We start from the raw sequence: 13,786 nt of genomic DNA, 5'->3' as shown, positions 1-13,786 counted from the left end.
AGCGGCACAATGGAATGTGACTGTCATCCGTTTCGGGTTTTTTCCCCAAAGATTGGCACCTGAGCTACCATCACTTGCCAATCTTCCTCTTTTTTTTTTTTTTTTTTTTTTTTCCCCTACTTCTCTCCAAAGCCTGCCAGTACAGAGCTGTATACCCCAGTTGCAGGTCCTCTGGTTCTGGTATGTGGGACCTGCCACAGCATGGCTTGATGAGCAGTGCTGGGTCCGCGCCCAGGATTCCAGCGGCAAAACCCTGGGCCACAGAAGCGGAGACGTGAACTTAACCACTCGGACCACTGCCCGCTATGCCTCGCACAGAGAGCACACGAGGAGTGTTTGATGCGCTGGACCGAATCACCGTTGCTGTTCTCAATCTCTCAACCGTTTAGCTGAAGCCAAAATGATTTTCTCCGTCTCCCTCATTCAGGCCTCAATGGAGGCTGGGGTGGGCAGGGGAGATGCCAGGAGAGCCTACAGTCTTGAAATAATCCACTAAAGGTACCCAAGTGGACAAGGGGATCATTTCGAGATATTTTTAGAGCAGTCTTCCGTATGCTACTTCCACTTGGCGGAGACGAACTGCACACTGAGGATGTTATAAAGGCTCGAGGTTCTGTGGAACTTTATTCACAGGGTTTGCACACGAGATACATCAGGAAAATGTCTTGGAAAGTGGAGGAGAACTTGAAGCCCCACACAAATGTTTCCCACGCTTAGGTAACTTGGGAATTAGGCAGCGCAAAAGACAAGTGATCTTTGTATGGATAGCAAACAGCAATGACTATAAACCTAAAAACGTGAATGAATTAGTGAATGGCCGACTGACCCAGCGAGCACAGGAAGCCACGAGCCAGACAAGAGGCGAACACTCGAGTCTCCCGCGGACTCCCGAACGCTCCGGGCTAAGGATCTACATCGCCCACAAGGCCACGCGCGACGGGCCGGCGCTCCCGCGGGGCATCCTGGGAGACGTAGGCCGCGCGTTCCTTAGATCGCTCCCGCTCGGGGCCGTGGGAGAGCCGTCCTCGCTATCATGACGGACTCCGCTTCTGGCGCGTCGGTTCGCTTCGAGATTTGGCTGTGGCGGGGGTCAGGGCTTTAGGCAGTAAGAGGAGCCGGCGGCTGGGGACGCGGGGACGTGGGAGCCTTGGGGCCGTGCGGGCGGCAGGGCCTGAGGAGGGCGGGGCGAGGGGCTGCCGTTGCAGTTTTCGTGCTTTTCTTGCGAGGAACGGGTTGCAAAGGAACGTCCTGGCGTCAGAGTGCTTCCTGTGCCTTAGCACCTGCGTTGGGCTCTCTGCCTTGCTCGTCCCCGGGTGACCCCCCGCCGCACTCGGTGTGAGGCCTTGAGCGGCCCTCCAGGTCCCGGTGGTGCTGGGATCTCTGGGTTCCTGTCGGAGGGACTGGAACCCCGTGAGTTTCGTGGCCGTCTCTCCCCATGGCCCTCCGCCGGCTCTCCCGCTCTGCGACCATCTGCTACACTACTGGACAGATGAATTTGTCCCATTGAGTTCAGGCGGGTGTCATAATCTGGTCCAAGTGTGAGAAGCAGAGATTTTAGGAGGGATTGAGGGTCCCGGGGCCCCTGTCAACTCTCAGAATCTGGGTTCAGCCCTGCCGCCCAGCGTGGGATCAGGTGGGTGATGGGGTGTCTTCCCTTGTTCAGAGCGATGTCCATGTGCCTTTTTAAAACAGCTGTCATTTACTGTGTGCCTAACCCCGCGCACGAAATGCCTTTCTTTCGTGATGTCGTGTGATTGTTGAAATGACCCCGCGTGATAGGTGGTTTCCCGTTTTACATATAGGAACACAGTTAAGTAACTTAGCCGGGGTCACCCAGGTCGTGTGGAGCAGGGATGAAAATGTCCAGGTCTTGCTGCCTCCAAAACCCACACTACTGTGTATACTTTCTAAGGAACAACTTAAAGTAGATACTCCCAAGTATAAGACAGCGAAATGTGCGGACAGTCTGGGTTAAAATTAAAAGCATTTATATAACATGCCTTTTTCTTTAAGGGTAGTATTTAGTTTCACAATGTTTGGGGACTTATTTGAAGAGGATGATTCCAGTGTGTCACATAATCAGTATGGAAAAGGGAAGAAATTAAAGACCAAAGCTGTGGAGGCCCCTGCTCCTAGAGAATTCATCAGTTTAAGCGGAATCAGAAATCAGGGTGGAACCTGTTACCTCAATTCCCTTCTTCAGACTCTTCATTTCACCCCTGAATTCAGAGGTATGCTCGTTACATGCATTTGATTAGTAATATGTACCACTGTCTCCACGTGTAATTAATTACGCAACAATCACAAACTGTCTTAAAGATGTTAAACACTATGTTCTTACTGTTGCTGATGTAACAAATTGATAATTCTGTAGAGAAATATGAAGCTTAAATTATCTTAAATATATGCTGTGTGATCACAGTAACGTTTAGTAACGAATTGAAAAAGGCAATGTCTTTCTTTTCTTACTGGTATAATATAAATACAACATAAAGACAATTTTGTCGTGAATGCCAGCCTTCATTTTTGTTAGACTATTTGTATTTTGAGTTTTCAAATTTCTCTCAAATACTAAACATTTATGCCAGAGTTACCCAAAGCAATTATAACCTTACTTTTGGAGCAGGGAAGGCCGTCACATTATTTGTACAGTCTGAATTCATTTATATGCGATTCTGAAATCCACAAGACTCTGACCAACTGATGTGTTTTGCCTTGTTTGGCCTCACAACCTCAGCTGATGTGAGGCTGTTTATAGTCTTAGTTGTCTCACTTGGGTGAATATTCATACATTTTTTACAGGAACATTAATCTCCTTGATTAATGGATACTGTTTGTCTCAGACCCTGCTGGGATGTAAGGTTCACACATATAACCCTTTCTTCGTATTACGTTTCTAAAGTCTGGAAATTCTTAATTCCCTAGACCCAAGATGTGAGATAAGGAATTATGTGCAAGGAACAGAAACCCACTCAAATCAGCTCAATCACAAAGGGGGTTTATTGTGAGGATATAGGGAAAACTCCCAGAAACCACCTACAGGAAGCCAGTCTGACCTCATTGGACCCTTGGTTTCTTGCCCCTGTCTCCTTCTACATGTTTGCCACATTCCCATCTCCGCGGACCAGCTTCTTCCACAAGGGTCTTAGTCTCTGTGTTCTCTTGATTTCATGTGGGTGTTGCTTTGCCGTCACATGGCCCTGATTAGGCCAGCTCTCCACAGTGTCTCCATGTTCTGAGGACAGACAGCCTGGCTCATCCTGTATCTGGTGTCACATCCCTCTTCCCACCACTGCTAGATTTATCAACTCTTCGTGACACTTCTGTTGCATCTACATTTAGGAAGACTTCCTGCCTCCAGACATTTAGTAGATATTTACCATTGTCTTCTTCCCAGAGCCTTTCTCATGGATTGCACTGCTTGTGGACTTAAGAGTGGTGCCTCCCATCCATAAGAACATCTCCCCGATGCATTCAGCAATTCCACCATTAGAAACTGTCAGCATTAATAAGCGGGCTCCTAGGGGGTTAAAACTTCTCCACGTTTTAATACCTTTGAAGTTAAAGGGCAACTTGAAGTAGAAAGTAGCCTTGAAAAGAGAATGAGGAAGGATGTTTGGTGGGGAAGGGAGGTGGACTGGTCCTGGAGAGTACCACAGCAAGCCCAGGGCTGAGAGCCCCAGGCCATTTTCCTCTCTGGCAGAGGGGATCACCAGCCACGCACATGGGCCGAGCTCTTAGAGTGGATTGTGCTCTCCTTCTAAGACTCAGTGTGGATCCTGATGCCTTTTGAAGGGGAGTTGTAATTTGGGGAGGGTTGGCACTGGCAAGAGAACTGGGGTGGAAAATTTTGGAGCTTTCGGAATCGTGTTTGAAGGAGTAGGGCCACTGTTCTCCCAGTTCAATGAGTACGATGAGAGGAGTGGGACATGATTGTGAAAGGCTTCCTTCTGTGCTTGTTTCAGAATTTTGATAATGAAAAGTGGAAATAAATAACCTTGGTGGGAGGCATTGGGTTTCCCCTTTAACAGATAAAAATTTGAACCTGAAATTGGAATGGAGCCAGAATCTGAGAGAAATGAGGAAGCCCGGATCTTTTATTGCTGTGTAAACTCATCTAGCCTCCCATTCTGCAGAGATCGAACAACTGCCCTGACCTGTGTAGACTGAACCGAAATTCTTTCCGGCTAGACCCAGTAGTCAGCTGTGCTGGGCCTCACCGAAAATAGAAAAAGACTGGAAGTGATTTCTTTTTCTTTCCCCATTAAAACTATGTTAATGTTTTCCTGAATGAAGATCTGCAATTCTTGATAAGGTATTTAATTACATCCCTGAGTGCAAGTCCCCTGGGCAGACCCAAGGACATTGTGTTATTGGTGACTCTTAGTTTAATGGCCTATGTGGGGTCTGAGACACAGCACCCACACACATGCATAACACAGACTCTATCATCAAGTGATACTTCCTTCTCATCGGACAGATGAGAGTCAGACCAGGACTCCTGTTCTCAAGCAAGGTACAACACCCTACCTTTCCCAAGAGCTAAGCTGCCATCTGAAACAAGGATGGAAGCACTGCTGTGTCCACAGGCCTTCTGATGAAAGTTTACTTATGTAATTATGCTGCATCCAGGCTTTTTGTAAAAGGGCCTTCTTTGGGATCAGAATTCCTCATTGAAAATTATGCTTACTTTATATTTACAATATATGTAACATTGGACATATATAAAATTTTTATACATATATATTCTTTAATAGATATATAAAAAGACATTTTCTATATATTTATAAATATATGAGCAAACATATATAAACTTAAGTATTTCAATATATTTTATAAATGTCTCTATATAATAGGTGGATATAAAAGCGTATGTGGCTTTATCATCTCTAAACCCCTCTGGGTGACCCATGACCCGCACTGAACTCTCTGCAGGCTCAGGTGGGGCCTGGGTGGTGCTGGCACCGTCACTGATAGGGAGTAAAGGGGAGAAGCTGACTTGCAACTCCTTGCCCTCAAAACAACTACAGCCGGGTCTTGCCGAGATCAGAAAGGCATGCCTAACTTTAATAGACTGAAAATTCTAGTCCCCCCAGTTTCTAGAAACATCATTATTGCACTTGCCCATCAGTTGGCTGAAGCGTCACTCATTCACCAAACACCTGCTGACTATCTGCCGGGTCCTGAGTGCTGGACTGGCCACTACAGACCAAAAGGATCGAGAGGGTCCATGGGATGCCTTTGTACGTCCCACCCAATTTTGCTGTGAACCTAAAACTGCTCTAAAAAACAACGTCTATGTTTTATTAAAAAAAAAAAAAAAAAACAGATGGAGACTTACCCCTGGCCCCCAGGAGCCCACCTCTGGTGGGGAGACAGACAAACGATGCCACACAGGTGAAGGTGGCCAGGGAGAGTGAGGCTCGCCTCCGCCAGCTGTCTTATTAACACCTGCCTGAGGATGACAGCAGCAGGGTTTAGAGCCACCTGCTGCACCATCACCGCTCGACAGCCACAACCAGGAGCCTCTGGCACCTTCATCTGCTTCTACCACCTGAGGCTGTTGGAGCGCTATTCCCAGTTAATAGGCGCTCAACTGAGGACACCTCTGCAAAGCCCCAGGTACCTGACTTGAGCCCACACTGAAAGAGGGAGAGCCGCTGCTCCTTCCACCTTCCAAGGCAAGTGTGGGCCCCAGCTCTGTCCTAGGCTGACAAGGGGCCCAGCAGGCCTGAGACGTGGTGTTCAAGAGGCCCCTGGCCTATGTCCGAGAAGGCATAAGAGGACAAAGCAGGCAGGCCAGCCCCGCGGCCCAGTGGTTAAGTTAGGCATGCTCCACTTCAGCGGCCTGGGTTCGGTTCTGGCTGTGGAGCTACACCACTTATTGGTGGCCATGCTGTGGCAGTGACCCACATACATAATAGAGGACAGTTGGCACAGATGTTAGCTCAGGGTGAATCTTTCTCAGCAAAAGAAAAAAAAACAAAGCAGGGGTGGCACTGGACTATCTGTGAGGCTGGATGCCCTTCCCACTTTCCCAGACAGCCCTCCTGTACCGGTTCTGAATCACCTCCTCTCTGGAGCCCTCTCCGATTTCCCTGGACTCGGTTCCGGGCTCACTTCTCTGTGCACTTGGGCACATTGTGTGAGTTTTTCCACTTCCCAGTTCCGCCCTCTGGGCCACAACTCCCCCAGCCCTCCTGTCTCTAGCACAGACCTAGCCCAGCGGGATTCTGAACTCGAGTCTGGAAAGCTTCAGTGTAGGACATCACATTTCAGAATCTCTTAGTAACTTGCATGAAAGCTTCCCAATAAAGGCTGTGGAATTGATATCTTTTCCAGGAAGAAAGAAGAAGCTTTTGCTTTTTACCTTTGGGAACAGCTAGTCTAGACCCCCCCGGGGAGGTGCAGTGGAGAGAAAGTCCAATGACATGACCTAGGAAATGTCTAGTCCCTTTGGACACAGGGACAGGATTTCTGGGCCCCCAGGGAACAGCCCGAGTGACACAACCAGGGAGAAGCGGGGTGCAGATGGGCCAGGACAGAGACCACCTGTCCTCTCAGCCGCACTGCTGGAGGGACACGTGCAGATCCTCAGTGGGGCGCCTAGGATTGGAGCACTGCGAACTCCCCCTGCTCCCCTGCATTTGCTGTTGCTGATGGAAGGATGTGTGTAGGGGGAGAGTTGGAACCCAAACTGCAGGAGCAACAACGTGGGCTTTGCATCCAATCACAGCACTTTTCTTAAAAATAAATGGAAGTGCAAACCACGGGCCCACAGCTGATCAGACGGACTTAGGTTAACTCCCTAACGTTTGACATTTAAATTATTCCTCCTCCGAGTCATCCAGCCTTGTACCAGTAGCATTCCCTCACACTAGTATATTTATTACCTGGTGGTGTTATGCTTTCTCTCAGAGTGAGTAGAGTATTACAGTATATCGAAACCTTAAGTTTTCCTAGTAGAGTCCTCTTCTCCCTCAGTTGTGTCACTTCTGACTTTTCCCTGAGGGTCCAGAAATCTCCCCCATGTCCAAAAGGACAGGAGAATCTGATGGTGTGTTTTTGTATGACCCGTGAGCTAAGAACGGTTTTTACATTTTCAAAGAGCTGTAAACACGCAAGCAAAAAAGACACCACAGATACCTTCTATGGCCTGCAGAGTCTAAAATATTTTCTCTCTGGCCCTTTACAAAAACGGTTGCCAATCCCTGATACAGCATCTTGAATTCACACAAAATAACATTCTATGCTACAAAAGCACTGAAATTCACTTTTAGCATATGTCTGATGAAAAGTGATTGTTTTTATTCCAAAAAATGTTTCTGGAAAAATTGGGATGCATTAAGAAGTCTGTACATCCTGCAGTCCAAATGACACTTTGATTCTCCTTAGCTTGCTTTCAATCACGATAAATAAATCCATCACTATAGTCTTAGATTGTGTGTGTGTGTGTACCTAATCTTGACGAGACTTCTTCAACCATGTGAGAACCCTGGTGCCTACTGTGGGCAAGGCGAGGGGAGCAGAGGTCCTTGCAGAATGCTGTCCTAGCTGGAGTTGATTCAGGCTGTGAGTAGGATGAGTTACACAACCAGAGTGTATACGCTGTAGATTCACTGAGTGCACACTCCATCCCAAACCACTGCTTAGTCCAAAGGGAAAAATCAGGCTGCCAGCAAGTGAGAGACAATGACTGTTATGAAATGCACTGAGCCTTGTAAGCAGCCAGAGTAGTAGATAAAAACTTATAGTACATCCTCAATAAAATAAGAAATGAGATAAGCCACCAGGTGTTTCATCTGGATTTAGAGACATTGCGTTTGCCAGTAATCTTACTCCCATAAGAGCTTTTTGATTGCAAGTGACAGAACCCCAGTTCAAACTGGCTCGACCAACTACTGAGTATTGCTCATGAACTACTGAATAACTGTTGTCAACTATTTAACAATGATTTGCTTCAATAAAGCAAAATAAGAGGTATGAATGGGGAGGATTATTATTTGCAGATGATATTCTATGCCTAAGAAACCTTAGAAACTAATAAGACAAATTAGTTATATGGCCAGATACAGAACAAATGTACAAAGAACAAGGCCATTCTTGAATTACTGAGCCAGTTCAAAATAGAAATGGAAAACTGCCCTGTTCTCAAGAGTTTCAAAAATAATAACATGCCTAAGAATAAGTTTTAATAAGAAAAATCAACGACATATAAAGTAAAATGCAGAATTGCATTGAGAGACACAAAACAAGATCTCAATAAATAAACAGAAGTATTGTATCCTGACTAGGAAAAGTAAATAGCAAAAAGATGTTAATCTTTCTCAAATTAATTAAAATGTTTTATGTAATATTAACAAAGCCCTAACGGTTTACTTTTATTTTTTGGAACTAGATAAGACAATTTTGAATTTTGTGAAGGAGAATAAATTGTGAGTATCACCGAGGAAATTTAGAAAAAAGAATAGTGAGTATGGGGCCTTCCCTACCAGATATGAAAACTTACTAAAAAGCTACTGCAATCAAAATATGGTACTGCCCCATGAACAGATAAATAAATCAGTGAAACAAAACTTAGAGTTCAAAAGCCAATGTAAATAAATATGAAAATTTAACATGATAAAGATGCATTTCAATTCAATGGATGAAGTCTTTTTGTATGGCCTTGTATGGATTTTTTATTAAATGATGTTGAGACAATGGACTCTCTATTTAGAACAATAATAAAATTAGACCCTTATACTGTGTAAAGTTCTCATTGTAAAACATAAAACTATTGATGTTAGAGGAATTAACACATAATATGGAAAAAATATTTATCTATCTCAGACTTGGAAAGACCTAAAAATGTTGAAGTCCAAAAACCATTAAAGAAAAAGCTAACCAGTTTGACTAATGAAAAATGAAAATCCTGAATGACAAAAGATGAAGACTAGCCAAGGGAAAACTATTTGCAACACATATAAAAAACTAAGTCTTAATATTCCTGATACTTAAGAGACTTATAGTAATTAGCAATAAAAAGACAGTCCTATAAAAAGTGATTAAAGAATGCAAATACATAATTCACAAAAGAGGAAATGCAAATGGTCAATATCTCTATGAAAATAGGAAATGAAAATTGAAGCAGCTATGTGGGATATGTTGCCAAAAAATTTAAAAGTTTGACAACACCTGGAGCTGGAGAAGGTAGGGTATGGCAAAACTAGACCTCTCATAGACTCTTGACCAAGTCTCAGGTTCTTCAATATTTTGAAAACAACTCATCAAATTTATTAAACCATAATACATGCAGACCATTTGACCCAGTAACCCTCGTCCTAAGGACTCTAGCCTGCTGACGTAAGAGCAAGAATATGAAATGTATGAATGGAAAGAAATTATTTAAGAAAATCTTGCTTATAAAAGGAAAAAGTGGGAAAAGCTTAAATATCTATGAATATTAGTTGAATAAATTATGGTGCAGCCAAAGTAAAGAATGTATGCAACTATTAAAAACAAGGTGACAGATTTGTGTGAATTGACTGTCAAGATGCCCATGATTTATTGGCAAGTGAAAAAAGCAAGCTAAAGAACAATATGTCCAGTCTGATACTAGATTTCATTTTAATAGAATGAGTGTGACAATTTACATTAGATATGTGTGTAAATATAAAATAATTTCAGAAATATTGGAAAAGATGCATAGAAAACTGCTAAGAGCACTTTCATGGAATTAACAAAAAGGGAAGTTTGATTTCTTACTGTTTTTCAGCATTTTTCCAAAAACAGTATTAAAAAAAAAACAACCTAACAGAAAGAGAACTCAAGAATACAATCCCATTTACAATCGCAACAAAAAGAATAAAATATCTAGGAATAAATTTAAATGAGGTAAAAGACCTAAAGAAGGAAAACTATAAGACATTACTGAAAGAAATCAATAATGACGTAAAGAATGGAAAGCTATTCCATGCACATGGCTTGGAAGAATAACATAGTTAAAATGTCCATACTACCTACAGCAATCTACAAATTCAATGCAATCCAAATCAGGATCCTAATGACTTTCTTTACGGAAATAGAACAAAAGATCTTACAATTCATATGGGGCAAGAAAAGACCCCAAACAGCCAAAGTAATCCTGAGAAACAAGAACAAAGCTGGTGGCATCACAATCCCTGACTTCAAAATAGATGATCACAAAGCAGGGCCAGACTGGTGGCACAGTGGTTAAGTTTGCATGTTCCACTTCAGTGGCCCAGGGTTCGCCGGTTCAGATCCCAGGGGTGGACCTAGCCACCACTCATCAAGCCGTGCTGTGGCAGGCATATATAAATCCCACATATAAAGTAGAAGTTGATGGGCATGGATGTCAGCTCAGGGCCAATCTTCCTCAGCAAAAAGAGGAGGATTGGCAGCAGATGTTAGCTCAGGGCTAATCTTCCTTTAAAAAAATGCCTACATATATATTACAAAGCTATAGTAATCAAAACAGCATGGTACTCGTACAAAAACAGACATACAGATCAATAGAACAGAACTGAAACCCCAAAAACTAAAACCACACATCTACGGACAGCTAATCTACACAGGAGCCAAGAATGTACAATGGAGAAAGGAAAGCCTCTTCAATAGATGGTGCTGGGAAAACTGGACAGCCACATACAAAAGAATGAAAGTAGGCCATTATCGTTCTCCATACACAAAAATAGACTCAAAATGGACCAAAGACTTGAAGGTAAGACCTGAAACCATAGAACTTCTAGAAGAAAATATAGGCAGTACACTCTTTTTTTTTTTTTTAATTAATGTTATGATAGATTACAACCCTGTGAGATTTCAATTGTACATTTTTGTTAGTCATGTTGTGGGTACACCACTTCCCCCTTTGTGCCCTCCCCCCACCCCCCCTTTTCCCTGGTAACCACCGATCAGATCTCCTTGTCAATATACTAACTTCCACCTATGAGTGGAGTCATATAGAGTTCATCTTTCTCTGACTGGCTTATTTCGTTTAACATAATACTCTCGAGGTCCATCCACGTTGCTGTGAATGGGCCAATTTTGTCTTTTTTATGGCTGAGTAGTATTCCATTGTGTATATATACCACATCTTCTTTATCCAATCATCAGTTTCTGGGCATGTAGGTTGGTTCCATGTCTTGGCTATTGTAAATAATGCTGCGATGAACATAGGGGTGCAAGGGACTCTTGGGATTTCTGATTTCAGGTTCTTAGGATAGATACCTAGTAATGGGATGGCTGGGTCATAGGGTATTTCAATTTTTAACTTTTTGAGAAATCTCTGTACTGTTTTCCATAGTGGCTGTACCAGTTTGCATTCCCACCAACAGTGTATGAGGGTTCCTTTTTCTCCACAACCTCTCCAACATTTGTCGCTCTTGGTTTTGGATGTTTTTGCCAATCTAACGGGTGTAAGGTGATATCTTAGTGTAGTTTTGATTTGCATTTCCCTGATGATTAGCGATGAACATCTTTTCATGTGTCTATTGGCCATATTCATATCTTCTTTTGAGAAATGTCTGTTCATGTCCTCTGCCCATTTTTTGATCGGGTTGTTTGTTTTTTTGTTGTTGAGCCATGTGAGTTCTTTGTATATTATGGAGATTAACCCTTTGTCAGATAAGTGGCTTGTAAATATTTTTTCCCAATTAGTGGGCTGTTTTCTTGTTTCAATCCTGTTTTCCCTTGCCTTGAAGAAGCTCTTTAGTCTGATGAAGTCCCATTTGTTTATTCTTTCTATTGTTTCCCTCAACTGAGGAGTTATAGTGTCTGAAAAGATTCTTTTGAAACTGATGTCAAAGAGTGTACTGCCTATATTCTCTTCCAGAAGACTTATTGTTTCAGGCCTAATCTTTAGGTCTTTGATCCATTTTGAATTTATTTTGGTGTGTGGTGAAAAAGAATGGTCAATTTTCAATCTTTTACATGTGGCTGTCCAGTTTTCCCAGCACCATTTGTTAAAGAGACTTTCTTTTCTCCATTGTAGGCCCTCTGCTCCTTTGTCGAAGATTAGCTGTCCATAGATGTGTGGTTTTATCTCTGGGCTTTCAATTCTGTTCCATTGATCTGTGGACCTGTTTTTGTACCAGTACCATGCTGTTTTGATCACTGTAGCTTTGTAGTATGTTTTGAAATCGGGGATTGTGATTCCGCCGGCTTTGTTTTTGTTGCTCAGGATTGCTTTAGCAATTCGTGGTCTTTTGTTGCCCCATATGAATTTTAGGATTCTTTGTTCAATTTCTGTGAAAAATGTTCTTGGGATTCTGATTGGGATAGCATTGAATCTGTAGATTGCTTTAGGTAGTATGGACATTTTAACTATGTTTATTCTTCCAATCCATGTGCATGGAATGTCTTTCCATCTCTTTATGTCGTCATCAATTTCTTTCAAGAAAGTCTTGTAGTTTTCATTGTATAGATCCTTCACTTCCTTGGTTAAGTTTATCCCAAGGTATTTTATTCTTTTTGTTGCGATTGTGAATGGGATTGAGTTCTTGAGTTCTTTTTCTGTTAGTTCATTGTTAGTGTATAGAAATGCTACTGATTTATGTATGTTGATTTTATACCCTGCTACTTTGCTGTAGTTGTTGATTATTTCTAATAGTTTTTCTATGGATTCTTTGGGGTTTTCTATATATAAGATCATGTCGTCTGCAAACAGCGAGAGTTTTACTTCTTCGTTGCCTATTTGGATTCCTTTTATTTCTTTTTCCTGCCAAATTGCTAGGCAGTACACTCTTTGACATCAGCATTAAAAGGATCTTTTCAAATACCGTGTCTACTCAGACAAGGGAAACAATAAAAAAATAACAAGTTGGACTTCATCAGACTAAAGAGCTTCTGCAAGTCAAAGGAAACCAGGATCAAAATGAAACAACAACCCACCAACTGGGAGAAAATATTTGCAAATCATATATCCAACAAGGGGTTAATCTCCATAAAATATAAAGAACTCACACAACTGAACTACAAAAAAACAAACAACTCAATCAAAAACTGGGCGGAGCACATGAAAAGACATTTTTCCAAGAAGATATACAGATGGCCAATAGGCACATGAAAAGATGCTCAACATCACAGATCATTAGGGAAATGCAAATCAAAAGTACACTGAGATATCACCTTATGCCCGTTAGAATGGCTACAATTGCCAAGACAAAAAAATAACATGTTGGAGAGGTTGTGGAGAAAAGGGAACCCTCATACGCTTCCGGTGGGAATGCAAACTAGTGCAGCCACTGTGGAAAACACTATGGAGATTTCTCAAAAATTAAAAATAGGACTACCATATGACCCAGCTATCCCACTACTGGTATTTATCCAAAGAACTTGAAATCAACAATACGAAGAGACTTATGCACCCTTATGTTCATTGCAGCATCATTCACAATAGCCAAGACGTGGAAGCAACCCTAGTGCCCTCTAACTGATGACTGGATAAAGAAGATGTGGTATATATGTATACTATGGAATACTACTCAGCCATAGAAGAAGACAAAATCACCCCATTTACAACCATACGCATGGACCTTGAGGGTATTATGTTAAGTGAAATGAGCCAGACAGAGAAAGATGAACACTGTATGATTCACTCATTTGTGGAAGGTAAAAAAACTCATGAACAAAGAGAACAGATTTGTGCTTACCAGGGGAAGGAGGGTGGGGTGGGCACACGAGGTGGGGGGAGCACATTTATATGGTGTCTGACAAATAATAATCTACAACTGAAATTTCACAATGTCATAGACTCATGACCACAATAAAAAATAAGTACATG

General features: G+C 42.5%; 1 long non-coding RNA gene across 1 annotated transcript; it reads left to right on the top strand.

The window, feature by feature from the left end:
* Positions 1-954: 954 nt before the first annotated feature.
* Positions 955-4,284, top strand: LOC111773865 (uncharacterized). The gene is made up of 3 exons (XR_002808524.2): positions 955-1,105; positions 2,014-2,231; positions 4,137-4,284. It is a non-coding gene; the product is annotated as an uncharacterized lncRNA (long non-coding RNA).
* Positions 4,285-13,786: the final 9,502 nt, after the last annotated feature.

Source organism: Equus caballus, chromosome 6 (assembly GCF_041296265.1).
Source record: "Equus caballus isolate H_3958 breed thoroughbred chromosome 6, TB-T2T, whole genome shotgun sequence".
Classification (NCBI taxonomy): domain Eukaryota; kingdom Metazoa; phylum Chordata; class Mammalia; order Perissodactyla; family Equidae; genus Equus; species Equus caballus.
This window is presented reverse-complemented; position numbering and strand designations above follow the sequence as displayed.